This window comes from Dama dama, chromosome 17 (genome assembly GCF_033118175.1).
Source record: "Dama dama isolate Ldn47 chromosome 17, ASM3311817v1, whole genome shotgun sequence".
NCBI classification, from domain to species: Eukaryota; Metazoa; Chordata; class Mammalia; order Artiodactyla; family Cervidae; genus Dama; species Dama dama.
Genome location: NC_083697.1, coordinates 57,527,292 through 57,546,650, shown reverse-complemented (window position 1 = coordinate 57,546,650; position 19,359 = coordinate 57,527,292).

Genomic DNA, 19,359 nt, shown 5'->3' with positions numbered 1-19,359 from the left:
GGCACAAAATTGTGCTGTTTACTTATTGAATTTTGAGAGCTCTTTGTATGTTGTGGTCACGATTCCTTTTAAAAATGTATTTGCTGGAAATGAGCTGCAGGGGTTGCTTGTATGTTTTTGAGATTAATTTTTTGTCTGTTGCTTCATTTGCTATTATTTTCTCCCATTCTGAAAGCTATCTTTTCACCTTACTTATAGTTTCCTTCATTGTGCAAAAGCTTTTCAGTTTAATTAGGTCCCGTTTGTTTATTTTTGCTTTTATTTCCAATACTCTGGGAGGTGGGTCATAGAGGATGTTGCTCTATGATTTCTGTCGGAGACTGTTTTGCCTATGTTCTCGTCTAGGAGTTTTATAGTTTCTGGTCTTACATTTAGATCTTTAATCCATTTTGAGTTTATTTTTGTGTATGGTGTTAGAAAGTGTTCTAGCTTCATTCTTTTACAAGTGGTTGACCAGTTTTTCCAGCACCATTTGTTAAAGAGGTTGTCTTTTCTCCATTGTATATTCTTGCCTCCTTTGTCAAAGATAAGGTGTCCATAGGTACATGGATTTATCTCAGGGCTTTCTATTTTGTTCCATTGATCTATATTTCTGTCTTTGTGCCAGTACCATACTGTCTTGATGACTCCGTGGCTTTGTAGTAGAGCCTGAAGTCAGGCAGGTTGATCCCTCTAATTCCATTCTTCTTTCTCAAGACTGCTTTGTGTATTTGAGGGTTTTTGTATTTCCATACAAATTGTGAAATTATTTGTTCGGTTCTGTGAAAAATACCATTGGTAGCTTGATAGGGATTGCATTGAATCTATAGATTGCTTTGGGTAGTATACTCATTTTTACAATATTGATTCTTCCAACCCATGAACACAGTATATTTCTCCATCTATTTGTGTCCTCTTTGATTTCTTTCATCAGTGTTTTATAGTTTTCTACATATAGGTCTTTGTTTCTTTAGGTAGATATATTTCTAAGTATTTTATTCTTTTCATTGCAATGGTGAATGGTATTGCTTTCTTAATTTCTCTTTCTGTTTTCTCATTGTTAGTGTATAGGAAAGAAGGGATTTCTGTATATTAATATTATATCCTGCAACTTTACTATATTCACTGATTAGTTCCAGTAATTTTCTGGTGGACTTTTTAGGGTTTTCTATGTAGAAGATCATGTCATCTCCAAACAGCGAGAGTTTTACTTCTTCTTTTCCAATCTGGATTCATTTTATTTCTTTTTCTGCTCTGATTGCTGTAGCCAAAACTTCCAAAACTATGTTGAATAGTAGTGGTGAGAGTGGGCACCCTTGCCTTGTTTCTGCAGCTCAATTCCAGAAAAATAAATGACCTAATCAAAAAATGGGCCAAAGAACTAAACAGACATTTCTCCAAAGAAGACATACAGATGGCTAACAAACACATGAAAAGATGCTCAACATCACTCATCATCAGAGAAATGCATATCAAAACCACAATGAGGTACCATTACACGCCAGTCAGGATGGCTGCTATCCAAAAGTCTACAAGTAATAAATTCTGGAGAGGGTGTGGAGAAAAGGGAACCCTCTGACACTGTTGGTGGGAATGCAAACTAGTACCCCCACTATGGAGAACAGTGTGGAGATTCCTTAAAAAACTGGAAATAGAACTGCCATATGACCCAGCAATCCCGCTGCTGAGCATACACACTGAGGAAATCAGAATTGTACCCCACGTGTACCCCAATGTTCATCATAGCACTGTTTATAGTAGCCAGGACATGGAAGCAACCTAGATGCCCATCAGCAGATGAATGGGTAAGAAAGCTGTGGTACATATACACAATGGAATATTACTCAGCCATTAAAAAGAATTCATTTGAATCAGTTCTAATGAGATGGATGAAACTGGAGCCCATTATACAGAGTGAAGTAAGCCAGAAAGAAAAACATCAATACAGTGTACTAACACATATATATGGAATTTAGAAAGATGGTAATGATAACCCTATATGCAAGACAGAAAAAGAGACACAGATGTACAGAACAGACTTTTGGACTCTGTGGGAGAAGGCGAGGGTGGGATGATCTGAGAGAATAGCATTGAAACATGTATATTATCAATTGTGAAACAGATCGCCAGTCCAGGTTTGATGCATGAGACAAATGCTCAGGGCTGGTGCACTAGGATGACCCAGAGGGATGGGATGGGGAGGGAAGAGGGAGAGGGATTCAGGAAGGGAAACACACGTAAATCCATGGCTGATTCATATCAATGTATGGCAAAAACCACTACAATATTATAATTAGCCTCCAAGTAATGTAAATAAATGAAAAAAAAATTCAAAATATAAAATAAAAAAAATAAAAAATAAATTGAAGCAGGAAAAAAAATGTATTGGCAAATAATTTCTCCTTGTCTGTGCCAGGTCTTTCCATTTCTTTTAGAATATCTTTTTCAAATCTCAGTTTTTATTTTTTATGGAGTCTAATGTATTTTTTAATTTTATGAGTTGTAAGAAACTCATGAGTTTAATTCTATTGAGAAAGCATTGGCCTAATATTATAGATTGCTCAACTTTTTTGTCTGTCTTCTCTTTGTTTTAAGCTAATTTACCCTTTGTCACTTTTCCAATCTGCTGATAATGCCATTTAGTGCATTTTTTTCTTACAAATTATACTTTTCATTTCATAAGTTTAATTTCTATATATCCTTGATGTCCCTCTTTAACATGGTCACAATAGCTTCTATAGTTTTGTGTACACAATTATATTTTATTAACTGTTTAATGTTCTTGACTTTTGGTTCTAACATTTGTTTCATTTCTGGGTCACTTTTTTTTTTGGTTTATAAACTTATCACTATAGATCAAAGTTTCCTGTGTTTTTGGCATGATTTACAATTTTGAGAGCAATGCTAGGAATTTTTAAGTTTACATTGTTTTACACTGATGTAAAATTATTTGTTTTATACTGGTTGTTTTTGTATTCCTGTTAATATATTTGTGGAAAAAGTTTCACCCTTTTGAGACTTGCATTTAAGTCTTTTTAGGTAGGACCAGAACAGCCCTTACTCTAGGACAAATTTTGTGCATTAGTGAGGCAAGCTTATCCCAAGGACTCCATTCTTTGCTTAGGGTATTAAGGGGTTTTCCTGTTCTGGTTGGTGAAATATGAACTATCCCAGCCCTGAATGGGCTTCAGAGACTGATTTGTCTTCTATTTTTAGTGGTTCTTTACCCAGTATCAGAAACTTTCTTCATGATCTTTCACTGATCAATGTGCAGCTGAAGACCCAAAGGGTTACCTCTAGATTTCCAGATGTTTTTTGCTTTATGCATCTTTCTCCTCTTTACTGATCTGCCCTGAAAATACTAGCCACTTTGGTCTCTATAAATTCTGTCTCATTAACTCATGTTAGTACTGCTAGGCTCTTTGTATTCTTCTATCCCACACCCTCAAACAATGATGTGGAAATCCTCTTCAGGCAGTAAACTAAGGCAGTTGTTAGGACTCTACTCATTTAAATGATTCATTCTTTCAAGGATGACTGTATCCAGCTGCCTATTGTACAATGCCTAAAACATTCTTTCATGTATACTTGGAGCATTTAAGACTAAAGTGTAAATCTAGTCCTATCTCTTCATCATTACTACAAGTGAAAGTTTGGTACTTTTAATTATATTTAAATTTACAAGTTCTCATTTCTTGTACATAAGAATGTGGTTCACTTTTATATACTTTGGTGCTGTATTAATACCTGAGACTGTGTTATCTCACTTTATTAGATCTGGTAGCTTTTTGTAGATTCCTTGTCTGTTATTTTACAATGAAAAATTTATTATCCACTAATAAAGACAGTTTTATAACTTTCATTTTATTTCCAATCTGTATGCTATTTTTTCTAGCCTGATTCTTAACTGGTAATTCTAATACTGTACTGGAAAACAATTCTGAGAGTAGATATATTTGCATTTTTCCTATTCATAGTGAAAAATAATCCTCATTATGATGTGATATGTAGGTTTTTCATAAATATTAAGTATCTGGTAGAAAAATTCTCTTTTAGTCTTATTTTTCTGAAATATTTCAATTATTTTTAAAGTCAAGGATAGATGTTAAGTTTTGTCAAATGTTTTATCTAAATCTATTGATTAGGATTTATATAAATAACCATATTAATTCTCTTTTGGGAATTATATTGGATTGTTTAAGAATGTTGAACCAGTTTTGCATGTTCATAAAAGCCCCACTTATTCTTGATGTATTAGCCCTTTTTTATATTGCTAGGTTTTATTTACTAATATTTTGGTAAAATTTTTTATATCTTCAAGGAGAGATATTGGTTAGTGCTTTTCTTTTTATGCCTCTACTGCATAGTAAAGATACCAAGGGAACATTTCAGACAAAGATGTATTCTATAAAGGACCAAAATAGTATGGACCTAACAGAAGCAGAGGATATTAAGAAGAGGTGGCAAGAATACACAGAAGAACTCTACAAAAAAGATCTTCACGACCCAGATAATCATGATGGTGTGATCACTGACCTAAGCCATACATCCTGGAATGTGAAGTCAAGTGGGCCTTAGGAAGCATCACTACGAACAAAGCTAGTGGAGGTGATGGAATTCCAGTTGAGCTATTTCAAATCCTGAAAGATGATGCTGTTAAAGTGCTGCACTCAATATGCCAGCAAATTTGGAAAACTCAGCAGTGGCCAAAGGACTGGAAAAGGTCAGTTTTCATTCCAATCCGTAAGAAAGGCAATCTCAAAGAATGCTCAAACTACCACACAATTGCACTCATCTCACACGCTAGTAAAGTTATGCTCAAAATTCTCCAAGCCAGGCTTCAGCAATACGTGAACCGTGAACTTCCAGATGTTCAAACTGGTTTTAGAAAAGGCGGAGGAACCAGAGATCAAATTGCCAACATTCGCTGGATCATCGGAAAAGCAAGAGAGCTCCAGAAAACATCTATTTCTGCTTTATTGACTACGCCAAAGCCTTCGACTGTGTGGATCACAATAAACTGTGGAAAATTCTGAAAGAGATGGGAATACCAGCCCACCTGACCTGCCTCTTGAGAAACCTGTATGCAGGTCAGGAAGCAACAGTTAGAACTGGACATGGAACAACAGACTGGTTCCAAATAGGAAAAGGAGTACGTCAAGGCTGTATATTGTCACCCTGCTTATTTAACTTATGTGCAGAGTACATCATGAGAAACGCCGGGCTGGAAGAAGCACAAGCTGGAATCAAGATTGCCGGGAGAAATATCAATAACCTCAAATATGCAGATGACACCACCCTTATGGCAGAAAGTGAAGAGGAAATAAAAAGCCTCTTGATGAAAGTGAAAGAGAAGAGTCAAAAAGTTGGCTTAAAGCTCAACATTCAGAAAACTAAGATCATGGCATCTGACCCCACTACCTCATGGGAAATAGATGGGGAGACAGTGGAAACAGTGGCTGACTTTATTTTTCTAGGCTCCAAAATCACTGCAGATGGGGATTGCAGCCATGAAATTAAAAGACACTTACTCCTTGGAAGGAAAGTTATGACCAACCTAGATAGCATATTAAAAAGCAGAGACATTACTTTGCCAACAAAGGTCCGTCTGGTCAAGGCTATGGTTTTTCCAGTGGTCATGTCTGAATGTGAGAGTTGGACTGTGAAGAAAGCTGAGCGCTGAAAAATTGATGCTTTTGAACTGTGGTGTTGGAGAAGACTCTTGAGAGTCCCTTGGACTGCAAAGATATTCAACCAGTCCATCCTAAAGGAGATCAGTCCTGGGTATTCATTGGAAGGACTGATGCTGAAGCTGAAACTCCAGTACTTTGGCCACCTCATGCGAAGAGTTGACTGATTGGAAAAGACCCTGATGCTGGGAGGGATTGAAGGCGGGAGAAGAAGGGGACAACAGAGGATGAGATGGCTGGATGGCATCACCAACTCTACGGGCATGAGTTTGAATGAACTCCGGGAGTTGGTGATGGACAGGGGGACCTGGCGTGCTGCGAATCATGGGGTCACAAAGAGTCGGACACAACTGAGTGACTGAACTGAACTGAACTGGATATCATAACAAGATATAAATACAGAATGTTGGTGTCTGAAAATGGGTTGTAAAATATTTCCTCTACTTCCATATTCTGAAAGAATTTCTGTAGAATTGGCATTACTGTTTCCTTCAATAGTGGAGATCATCTTCTATTTTTTTGAAGAAATTGACAAGCTGACTGTAAAATTTACATGAAAAAGGAAAGGGCAAAACATAGCTGAAACATTCCTGAAGCAGAAATATAAAGTGAAAGAATTTATACTTATCTAATAATACAGACAGGATGATAAAAGGAGATCGACATTGAGATTTAAATATTAACACATACTATGTAATGTAAAATCAAGAAACAAAACGAAGCATTCGTGGACTTGTAAATTTTTTTTTTTTAAATTTTTATTATTATTATTTTTTTTTCCAGTGGGTTTTGTCATACATTGATATGAATCAGCCATGGATTTACATGTATTCCCAATCCCGATCCCCCCTCCCACCTCCCTCTCCACCCGATTCCTCTGGGTCTTCCCAGTGCACCAGGCCGGAGCACTTGTCTCGTGCATCCCACCTGGGCTGGTGATCTGTTTCACCATAGATAGTATACATGCTGTTCTTTTGAAATATCCCACCCTCACATTCTTCCACAGAGTCCAAAAGTCTGTTCTGTATTTCTGTGTCTCTTTTTCTGTTCTGCATATAGGGTTGTCGTTATCACCTTTCTAAATTCCATATACATGTGTCAGTATGCTGTAATGTTCTTTATCTTTCTGGCTTACTTCACTCTGTATAATGGGCTCCAGCTTCATCCATCTCATTAGGACTGGTTCAAATGAATTCTTTTTAACGGCTGAGTAATATTCCATGGTGTATATGTACCACAGCTTCCTTATCCATTCATCTGCTAATGGGCATCTAGGTTGCTTCCATGTCCTGGCTATTATAAACAGTGCTGCGATGAACATTGGGGTGCACGTGTCTCTTTCAGATCTGGTTTCCTCGGTGTGTATGCCCAGGAGTGGGATTGCTGGGTCATATGGCATTTCTATTTCCAGTTTTTTAAGAAATCTCCACACTGTTTTCCATAGCGGCTGTACTAGTTTGCATTCCCACCAACAGTGTAAGAGGGTTCCCTTTTCTCCACACCCTCTCCAGCATTTATTGCTTGTAGACTTTTGGATAGCAGCCATCCTGACTGGCATGTAATGGTACCTCATTGTGGTTTTGATTTGCATTTCTCTGATAATGAGTGATGTTGAGCATCTTTTCATGTGTTTGTTAGCCATCTGTATGTCTTCTTTGGAGTAATGTCTGTTTAGTTCTTTGGCCCATTTTTTGATTGGGTCTTTCATTTTTCTGGAATTGAGCTTCAAGAATTGCTTATATATTTTTGAGATTAATCCTTTGTCTGTTTCTTCATTTGCTATTATTTTCTCCCAATCTGAGGGCTGTCTTTTCACCTTACTTATAGTTTCCTTTGTAGTGCAAAAGCTTTTAAGTTTCATTAGGTCCCATTTGTTTAGTTTTGCTTTTATTTCCAATATTCTGGGAGGTGGGTCATAGAGGATCTTGCTGTGATTTATGTCGGAGAGTGTTTTGCCTATGTTCTCCTCTAGGAGTTTTATAGTTTCTGGTCTTACATTTAGATCTTTAATCCATTTTGAGTTTATTTTGGTGTATGGTGTTAGAAAGTGTTCTAGTTTCATTCTTTTACAAGTGGTTGACCAGTTTTCCCAGCACCACTTGTTAAAGAGGTTGTCTTTTTTCCATTGTATATCCTTGCCTCCTTTGTCGAAGATAAGGTGTCCATAGGTTCGTGGATTTATCTCTGGGCTTTCTATTCTGTTCCATTGATCTATATTTCTGTCTTTGTGCCAGTACCATACTGTCTTGATGACTGTGGCTTTGTAGTAGAGTCTGAAGTCAGGCAGGTTGATTCCTCCAGTTCCATTCTTCTTTCTCAAGATTACTTTGGCTATTCGAGGTTTTTGGTATTTCCATACAAATTGTGAAATTCTTTGGTCTAGTTCTGTGAAAAATACCGTTGGTAGCTTGATAGGGATTGCATTGAATCTATAGACTGCTTTGGGTAGAATAGCCATTTTGACAATATTAATTCTTCCAATCCATGAACACGGTATGCTGGTCTTGGAAAATTCAAAAAAATTGAAATCATTCCAGTCATCTTTTCTGACCACAGTGCAGTAAGATTAGATCTCAAATACAGGGAAAAAATTGTTAAAACTTCAAACATATGGAGGCTAAATAACACGCTTCTGAATAACCAACAAATCATAGAAGAAATCAAAAAAGAAATCAAAATATGTATAGAAATGAATGAAAATGAAAACACAACAACCCAAAACCTATGGGACACTGTGAAAGCATTGCTAAGGGGAAGGTTCATAGCATTACAGACTTACATCAAGAAACAGGAAAAAAACCAATTAAATAACCTAACTCTACACCTAAAGCAGTTAGAGAAGGAAGAAATGAAGAACCCCAGAGTTAGCAGAAGGAAAGAAATCTTAAAAATCAGGGCAGAAATAAATGCAAAAGAAACTAAAGAGACCATAGCAAAAATCAACAAAGCTAAAAGCTGGTTTTTTGAAAAAATAAACAAAATTGACAAACCATTAGCAAGACTCATTAAGAAACAAAGAGAGAAAAACCAAATTAACAAAATTAGAAATGAAAATGGAGAGATCACAACAGACAACACTGAAATACAAAGGATCATAAGAGACTACTACCAGCAGCTCTATGCCAATAAAATGGACAACTTGGATGAAATGGACAAATTCTTAGAAAAGTATAACTTTCCAAAACTGAACCAGGAAGAAATAGAAGATCTTAACAGACCCATCACAAGCAAGGAAATCGAAACTGTCATCAAAAATCTTCCAGCAAACAAAAGCCCAGGACCAGATGGCTTCACAGCTGAATTCTACCAAAAATTTAGAGAAGAGCTAACACCTATCTTACTCAAACTCTTCCAGAAAATTGCAGAAGAAGGTAAGCTTCCAAACTCATTCTATGAGGCCACCATCACCCTAATTCCAAAACCAGACAAAGATGCCACAAAAAAAGAAAACTACAGGCCAATATCACTGATGAACATAGATGCAAAAATCCTTAACAAAATTCTAGCAAACAGAATCCAACAACATATTAAAAAAATCATACACCATGACCAAGTGGGCTTTATCCCAGGAATGCAAGGATTCTTTAATATCTGCAAATCAATCAATGTAATACACCACATTAACAAATTGAAAGATAAAAACCATATGATTATCTCAATAGATGCAGAGAAAGCCTTTGACAAAATTCAACACTCATTTATGATTAAAACTCTCCAAAAAGCAGGAATAGAAGGAACATACCTCAACATAATAAAAGCTATATATGACAAACCCACAGCAAGCATCACCCTCAATGGTGAAAAATTGAAGGCATTTCCCCTGAAATCAGGAGCAAGACAAGGGTGCCCACTCTCACCACTACTATTCAACATAGTGTTGGAAGTTCTGGCCACAGCAATCAGAGCAGAAAAAGAAGTAAAAGGAATCCAGATAGGAAAAGAAGAAGTAAAACTCTCACTGTTCGCAGATGACATGATCCTCTACATAGAAAACCCTAAAGACTCTACCAGAAAATTAGTAGAGCTAATCAATGAATATAGTAAAGTTGCAGGATATAAAATTAACACACAAAAATCCCTTGCATTCCTATATACTAACAATGAAAAAACAGAAAGAGAAATTAAGGAAACAATACCATTCACCATTGCAACAAAAAGAATAAAATACTTAGGAGTATATCTACCTAAAGAAACAAAGGACCTATACATAGAAAACTATAAAACACTGATGAAAGAAATCAAAGAGGACACAAACAGATGGAGAAACATACCGTGGACTTGTAAATTATGGGAGAGGAATCATAATAGATTTGGGGAAAAGAGTGAATTTTTAAATTGTCTGGAAATATCTGAATGACATTATAGATAAGCACTATTGGGATGTATCTGACAGTATGCACAAAATTTTATCCCATTTGAAGTATAAGGCCCGTGGTGTAGACAAAATTATAAAAGTTTCAGAAAACAAAATAAATGATCATTTGGATGTCCTTGGAATATGGATGAATTTATTGAACGAGAATGAAAATGTCAAAATATAAATAAAAAGACAAATATTTTGACTAAATTTAAATGGGTAATTTATGTTTATAAAAATACATTAAGTGATTAGAAATTAAAAAAATAAAAAGGAATCTTGCCAAAAAACTGAAAAAAGATGTTTATAACATGTATAATGGGCATAAGAATATGTTAAGAAACAGTGAAAATGAAAGAATTAAAACTCATGTCAATTTGAATGAAATTACAGAAGGTAATATTAAACAAAAGAAGCAACTTTTTGCACATTTTGGGAAACTGTGCATTATCAAATTTTAATAACAGAATAACAGAATGGAAATAGGTATATTTAGGGAAATGTAAAGTCACCATTAAGATAGTAATCTACCTTGTAAGTACCATAATGACTACATGACTTTGATTATATGAATATTCTAAGTTATACACACATGCTTTAAAAACTGTATATTAATTATAAACTCTATATATTAATATTAAATTAAAATATTAAAAAATAGGTTCATTTTCTGCCTACTGATTTTCTTTTCTCCTCTCCAAACAACTTTTATGAATGTTATTAATATCACATATGCTTCAATATGCAGACTATATCTTCTAATCAGTATCCACATTACTATCTCAAGTCATATTTTTCTGTTTATCCAATTGATATAAATACATTTTAAAAATGATTTTGAGGGAAGGGCCAGATAGAGGAAGGAGACTAAGAGATATAAACTACTAGGTATAAAATAAATAAGATATAGGGATATAGTATACAGCATAGGGAATGTAACCAGTATTTCATAATAATTTTAAATGGGTTATAATCTATAAAAATATTAAATCACTATTTTGTACACGTGTAACTAATAAAACATTGAAAATCAACTATACTTCAATGCGAACATTTTTTAAGTTCTTTTGAGTAACCACACATAAAAGGAAATCTATACTGGGATTAAAGGGGGATATAAAGAAACATAAAATGTAATTTTTGCTTTCCTAATATTTGCAAATTTATGAAAATAAAATTTTAGCATCCTGATATATCTTGCAGAAATGATTTTATGTAATTTTGTTATAGCTCAAAATTAGCTTTCCAGTTATATATGTAACTCTGAATCTAGATACAGTACAGACCAAATCCCCAAATACTTTTAAGCCTCATAAATCCAAATAAAACAACCCCACAAAGAAAAGGAAGGCAAAAGCAATCACCCCCAAGTCAATAATTAAAGTTACATGGAAAACTATCTTGTCAATTTTCAACTGTCAGTTAGATCACATAAGCTTACTAGAGGGATTATTCAGTTACTTGGGGAGGCTTCTTGCTCTCACCAATCCTGGGTCTCTGTGTCCTTATCTTTCTTTTGTCTAGTTTGTCTGCTCTGGACTCATCTTTTGCAATACCAGAAATTTGTTTCTGGCCTCTCTTGAGTCTACAATCAGGCAACCTTGTTCCCATGCTTTGCATTACTTGGTCTCTAAAGTCAGCTAAACAAACTGAAAAATCAACAACTCTTCTTAACTTCACTAGAGAAGTGAGGTTACAGGGCAAACTGTAGCCCCTAACAATTAGCCAGACAGGCAGCAGATATCTAACATCAAATGTAAGAATATCCCATAGAGTCCAAAAGTCTGTTCTGTACATCAGTGTCTCTTTTTCTGTCTTGCATATAGGGCTATCATTACCATCTTTCTAAATTCCATATATATGCGTTAGTATACTGTATTGGTCTATGGGAGAAGGCGAGGGTGGGATGATCTGAGAGAACATCATCGAAACACGTATATTGTCAATTGTGAAACAGATCACCAGTCCAGGTTTGATACATGAGACAAGTGCTTGGGGCTGGTGCACTGGGATGACCCAGAGGGATGGGATGGGGAAGGAGGTGGGAGGGGGGTTCAGGATGGGGAAGACATGTAAATCCATGGCTGATTCATGTCAATGTATGGCAAAAATCACTACAATACTGTAAAGTAATTAGCCTCCAACTAATAAAAATAAATGAAAAAAAAAATAAATAAATAAATTTTTTAAAAAGTAAGAATATCAAATTTCAGAGCGGAAACCTCAATATGAACCAATGCCCCTGGGAGGGGAAACATGAATTACAGTTGATGAATTGCTGGAGCATCAGAACAGACAAGTCTGATAAAAACTACAAGGGAATGTAGCCATTGGAGGAACCCCCACATTTTTTAGTTTTACCTGTAGGAGTTCTAAGTTCTCCTTTGTGCTTCTGGCAGGAGGAAGGGAGAAAGAATTATGTTATAATATGACAGGGCATTCTGTTCTTCTCAGTAAGGCCTGCCCTCAGGAAAAACTAACTTACCAGCAACTAGCCTGCTTGGTTACATGAGAGTCTAACCTACCTAAGGGAAAGGACATACACAACTCCAGCCTCCTCCAGCCATCAGCCACTGTGTCTCATGTAAGGATGGGGAGTAAGGGAGTGAAACTGAGAAGCACTAATGAAGTTCACAGTCCAGGAACACAGGTTCATCATAAGACTAAAACCTAATTATAGGAATATAGAATGCTTTCCCTTCCCCATATCTTACCAATATGTAACTGAAGACATATTTACCACCATTTCATTTACCCAGTTCTTTATATTCAGTACATCATGTATGGCTTTCCAAAAAAGATTATAACACAAAACAAAGCAAAACATAATTTGAGGAGAGAGAACAAATATCAGACATGGACTTAGAATATGGTAGGAATATTGAGATTATCACACTAGGAATTAAAAAGAAAGCTATAGTTAATATACTAAGGGATTTAACGGAAAAAGTAGACAATATGCAAGAACAAATTGATGATGTAAGTGGAGACAGGAAATGATGAATGCCTTTAATGTGTTCACTAGTAGACTGGACTGAAGAATGAATCTCTGAGCTTGAGAATATGTCCATTGAGTTAGTGATGCCATCCAACCATCTCATCCTCTGTCATCCCCTTTTCCTCCTGTCCTCAATCTTTCCCCCAGTCAAGGTCTTTTAAAATGAGTCAACTCATCACATCAGGTGGCCAAAGTATTGAAATTTCAGATTCAACATCAGTCCTGCCAATAAACACCCAGGACTGATCTCCTCTAGGATAGACTGGTTGGATCTCCTTGCTGTCCAAGGGACTCTCAAGAGTCTTCTCCAACACCACAGTTCAAAAACATCAATTCTTCGGTGCTCAGTTTTCTTTATAGTCCAACTCTCACATTCATGCATGACACTGGAAAAACCATAGCCTTGACTAGATGGACCTTTGTTGGCAAAGTAATGTCTCTGCTTTTTAATATGCTGCCTAAGTTGATCATAACTTTCCTTCCAAGGAGTAAGCATCTTTTAATTTCATGGCCTCAGTCACCATCTGCAGTGATTTTGGGGCCCAAAAAAATAAAGTCAGCCACTGTTTCCACTGTGTACCCATCTATTTGCCATGAAGTCATGGGAACGGATTCCACGATCTTAGTTTTCTGAATGTTAAGCTTTGAGCCAACTTTTTCACGCTCCTCTTTCACTTTCATCCAGAAGCTCTTCAGTTCTTCTTCACTTTCTGCCATAAGGGTGGTGTCATCTGCATATCTGAGGTTATGGATATTTCTCCCGACAATCTTGATTCCAGCTTGCGCTTCCTCCAGCCCAGTGTTTCTCATGATGTACTCTGCATATAAGTTGAATAAGCAGGGTGACAATATATAGCCTTGAAGTACTCCTTTCCTATTTGGAACAAGACTGTTGTTCCATGTCCATAAAGGAATATAAGGAGGTAAAGAAAGAGACAGAGGAACAGAAGCAATATTTGAGGCAATTACACAATTAAGAATTTCCTAAATTAATGTCAGATCCCAAAACACACATTAAGGAACCTCAGAGGACACTAAGAAGGATAAAAAACAAAAGACTGAAAACAAAAAGCTACACTGTACAGTGAGGCATGTAATTTTCAAACTCCTGGAAATCAATTCTAGAAAAAAGATTTTGAAAAAAGCCAGAGGAAAAGCACTTTACCTATAGATGAGCAAAGATGAGAATTATATCCAACTTTTCCTCAGAAACCATGTAACAAGAATAGAATGAAGTAAAACATTTAAAGTGTTTAAAGGAAAAAATAGCAACCTATACTCTGCATTACTGTCCTTCAAAAATTGAAGGAGGAATAGAGACTGTCTACAAAAAAAAAAAAAAAAAAAAAGAGTAAATTTGTTGACAGCAGATCTCCTTTCCAAGGAACATTAAAAGAAGTTCTTTAGGAAGAAAGAAAATGATATAGATCAGAACCTCAGCACTACGTGAAGAAAAGAGGAGCATCAGAGAAAGAGTAAGTGAAGTTTAGAGAATTTCAAACAACAAACTTTTTCAGTAAGAAAAGAGCAGTCACTCAAATAGAAGTAGTTGTTAAGGCACTTCGTGGATGTAGCATATCCTTGGGAGAAATGTTGTTTCCTAATAAATCTGCTGCTGGCTTTATCTATCTTTTATTCCAGTGAAATAAATGAAAGTAAAACAGAGGTTTAGCATCAATTTGATTTTCATTTTCTTAGTCTCCTCTTCTGGCCAATGGCTGATATCAGCCTGTAAGGCATTATGTTATGAAATGTACGCTGCTGCTGCTACTATTGCTGCTAAGTCGCTTTAGTCGTGTCCAACCCTGTGTGACCCCATAGACGACAGTCCACCAGGCTCCCCTGTCCCTGGGATTCTCCAGGTAAGAATACTGGAGTGGGCTGCCGCTTAAATGCATGCTAGGTGCCATCAAACAGATGGTTGTCTCTGAAAGTGGACTATAGTCAGCCCTTCATGGCTACTTTTTTTTTTTTTTTTTTTGGTAATTCAAGTGATTGAGATTTAATATGATAATCACTTCATAGTAACATTTAAGACTGCAGATCACATATCTAAGAAGAATAACAGAGACAAATACAAGGAGAAATATTTGATTATAGTATAGCTATAGATTATAGTATAGCTATAATATAGCAATTATAGTATACTTGATCTCAAGATGATATAGGCTTATATCATGTTTAATCAGTGTAAACAATGTCAGTTATACAAGCAGGGCTTGTCATGAGGATTTTTGTTGATATCTGAATGTGTGCATCTGTGTTCAGTAGCTCAGTTTTGTTCAATTCTTTGTGACCCTATTGAGTGTAATCTGCCAGGCTTCTCTGTCCATGGGATACTCCAGGCAAGAATACTGGAATGGGTTGCCATTTCCTCCTCCAGGCAATCTTCCCAACCCAGAGGTCAAACCCACATCTCCTGTGACTCCTGCAGTGGCAAGCAAATTCTTTACCACTGAGCCACTTTCAAATAAACTTAGTTATTCTAGATATGATTTGTAGTGAAACTCTCCTTGTATACTTCCCATATTGAAATCTACCAGTCCATAAAAGCTTAAATGTTTATCTATTTTTCCAGAAATAAAATGAAACAATAATTGATATGATCACGTGGTATACACAACACTTTAGGAAGCTATATACTGTAGATTAATATGCTGTATTATATATTTGTAATATTTCAACCAAAAAATTTTTTTAAAAAAAGAACTTTTAAAGAAAGTAAAGACAAGGGCCACTGAGGGTATTTTCTTTGCCTAAGGTTATATAGCATTCTATTGCAAGAATAAAATGTAGTGGATATTTTCATGAGATTAATTTTGAAATTGTATTTATCTTTAAAACCTCTGAGCTGGTTGTGTACATAAAAGTAATAACACAAAAAGTTAATAATATTTAAATATAAGTAAATAAGATGTAGATTAGTAGTGATTCAAATTTTAAGAAAGAAAATGATAACTGGCTGGTTAAATAGTCATGAACTTAGGTTGTCTGAATACAAATCCTCCATGTTCAACATGTAAGATATATTAAGTGAATACAAAATACCTAATTGACTGTCTAGTTGACTAAATATCTTACAGATTGTCAGTCTTTTGGAAAAATTTGCTTTCCAGTATATTAGGCATTAGATAACAGCCCATATTTATTGAGAGAGCTAAAAAATTGGGATATTATACTATAGTTAATGAAAAATATGAAAGGAAGGTCAATATTTCTCATGGTTTTTATGACTCTCAAAGGAATGGATTACTGAGAATAGAAATGAGTGCCCTTAAATATTTGAAAGTTCCCTAAATGCCAAATCAGGAAGCATTCTACTCCAGTCTGTGGCTGGTAAATCACAAAATATCACTGCTCCTGTGAGGGACACATACTTATTCTCAGGAAGAGGCAGGATTTTGACCTACTAGGTGTCTTTTTGGCTTAGTCTGAAACTGAGGAACTATACCTTGTCCTAGTGACATTATTAGATTGTGTATAGTCTGCTAAAAAGTTTAGACTGACAGTGGACTAGTGAGGTAATTAATTTTATGCATCAGCTTGACTGGCCATAGAGTTCTCAGACTAAACATTATTGCCAAGTGTGTCTGAGTAGTGTTTTGGGAATGATATTGGTATTTGAATTGATGGTCTCAGTAGGCAGATTGGCTTCCCCAGTTTGGTGGGCATCATTTGATCCTTTGAGGGCCTGAATAGAAATAAAAATGGTGAAAGAGAAATTGACCCCCCCACACTCACACTTTTTTTTTCTGCCTCACTGTTGATCTGGGGCATCTCATTTCATCTTTAGCCCTTGGTCTGAGATTTACAACACTGGATCTCATGCTTCTTTGGCCTTCAGACTTAAACTAGAAATATACCACTGTTTTCTGAGTCTTCAGTTTGTACATGTCAAATCATGAGACTTGTCAGTCTCATAAGTTGCTTTATATATTTATATATTACTGCTCTGCTTCTCTGGAGAGAACTGATAAATACAATTAGATATCCTTGTACTCACATCCCAACCTGTAGCAGGAGAAACTGATCAATGCCTGTCATAGGCCAGCCTTCTCCAATTCTACATTACCAGAATTTAAGAATCTGGAAGGTGCACTTATTGCTGATTGGAAACTCTACCCAGGTCTCACCAGTGATGAGAAAAATAAAGCATGCCACCATTTTCTACATTCTAAGGCTCCTCATACCAACAGCTTTTCAAACGATGGTCTGACTATTCATAGCCTCTTCCTAACTTCATTCAGCATCCTTTCAAGTAGCCTATGGAACTGTGCTAGATCATCTATGGAGAAAACTACCTATACATCTTCTTTTCTAGACCATGGTTGGTAATCTCTAAGGATTGCACATCAACTCTTCTTTCACCCCCTAGTGTAGAGGGGGCAGGGTATGAAAAGAAGACAGAATAAATCCTGAAATTTCCACTCTCAGCCTTCAGTGCTGCAGAGTGAGGTGGCAGTTGTCCTTCATAAGGCAGCATAAACCATAACAAAACACACCTCAATAAAAGAGTCACCTTTGGCGAAGAGAGACTGACTACAGTGGGTCCAGCCTCATTACTATCCTTTGTGAACCCTGGGCAAGAGTATATATAAGTGGAAGTCCACATATATTCTTTTAATTTTCACCAGCAATAAAATTTTCATTAATAAATAATGTGACATTGCAGAATTTCACAACCTATTTGAAAGAAAAGTCAGCCAATTCACTCATTAACAAATCATCAGAAGAAAATAAGAAGTGGATTCTAAACAATCCACTCAAGCATCCAATAAGTCAAATAATAAAAATAATTGCAAGCACATCCTGAGTGACAGAGTATACTTAATACTTAGTATGATGCACCACAATTCTGATCTTGTTAGACTAAAAATTTAATCTACTTTTATTTGGTTGCTAATTGATGGATAGTAGTTTTGTTCAACTTTCTTATTTCATTTGATTATAAGAGGTAAACACATGTTTGCTATCAAATGCTTTGACATAAGCACACAGAGGAAAACTGGTTTGATTACCAACTGAAAACTTAATATCAGCCTTTTCTTAAAGAAACAAGCAAAACCTCACATTTCTTATAAAGAAAATGTGTAAAGGATGGGAGGGTAGTTAAGACTTGTTACTTAATGGGAAGCCTATTTAGATTTGACTTTTCCAGGAAGTCTTCATAGATTTTCAAGGCTAAATATATATATACGCTTTCAGAGTTCATCTTTATTTAGCAGTAGCATTTATTCTGTTTACTGCTATGTTTTGATTCCTGTTCAACTCCTAGCATATAGTAGACGCTAAGTAGTTATTTGTTGAATGAACTAGATACTATTTTTAGAGGAATGAACACCTTAGTTTTACAGATGTGGTGAATTCCAAAGATGAATTACATCAACTTTTTGAACCTATATTGTCAAGGAAGAATTTTCAGGCTATTTTATTCATGGATGCATTTCATTGTTCCGTTAAGTGCACACTGTAAAAAAAACAAAAAAGAAGAAGAAGAAGGAAACTTGGAAGGAGATTTATTTTTAATTCTAAAGTGTTTTAAATTGATATTTTTCCATGTTGAAGAAATGTAACATTATTTACATAAAGTCTAATAGATATAGAAGAATGATGGTAGTGAAGATGTGAGCATTGTAATGTATATAAAGTTAATCATGATAAGCCATATTTTATTGACTATAATGACACATGTGGTTCAACAAAATAATAGGGGTAACTCATAGAAATGTTCAGCTGGTACTATGAACAGTAGAATGTCGGTACTTCTGTTCATGAATGGCACACAGAGTACTGAATAATAGCTTAAGCATTCTGCTTTGCTGTATTTTTGTAAGTATTATATATTCTTAACAAGATGGTAAAACTTGAAATGTCATTTGATCCTGTTAAGTTACAGAAATTACTGTAGATTTATATTGTAAGAATTTAAACACAATAGCGATCTGCTTGTTATAACTGTTGAAACTGCTAAATTATATATATATATGATTATATATATGATATATATATATATACATATACATACATATTATAAGTAAGGTACATATTTTTCAGCATGTATCATGCTGTTTCATGCAATCATTGAAACAACAATTAGGAGGTACGATTTCCATCATCACTTTATCAGAGAAAAACAAAATACAGAGAGATCAGGTCACCTTTCCAAAGTCAGAAAACTAAAAGTGGCCAAGAAAGGATTTGGATACCAACTTTCAAGTTTTAAAATAAGTTATACAGGTAATCATTCTGAAAATGGTTGTAAACATTTTAATCTAGCAATTAATATAGGCTTTCAGAGCTTGGAAGTTAAGACAAGTTATATACAGGAGTTATCA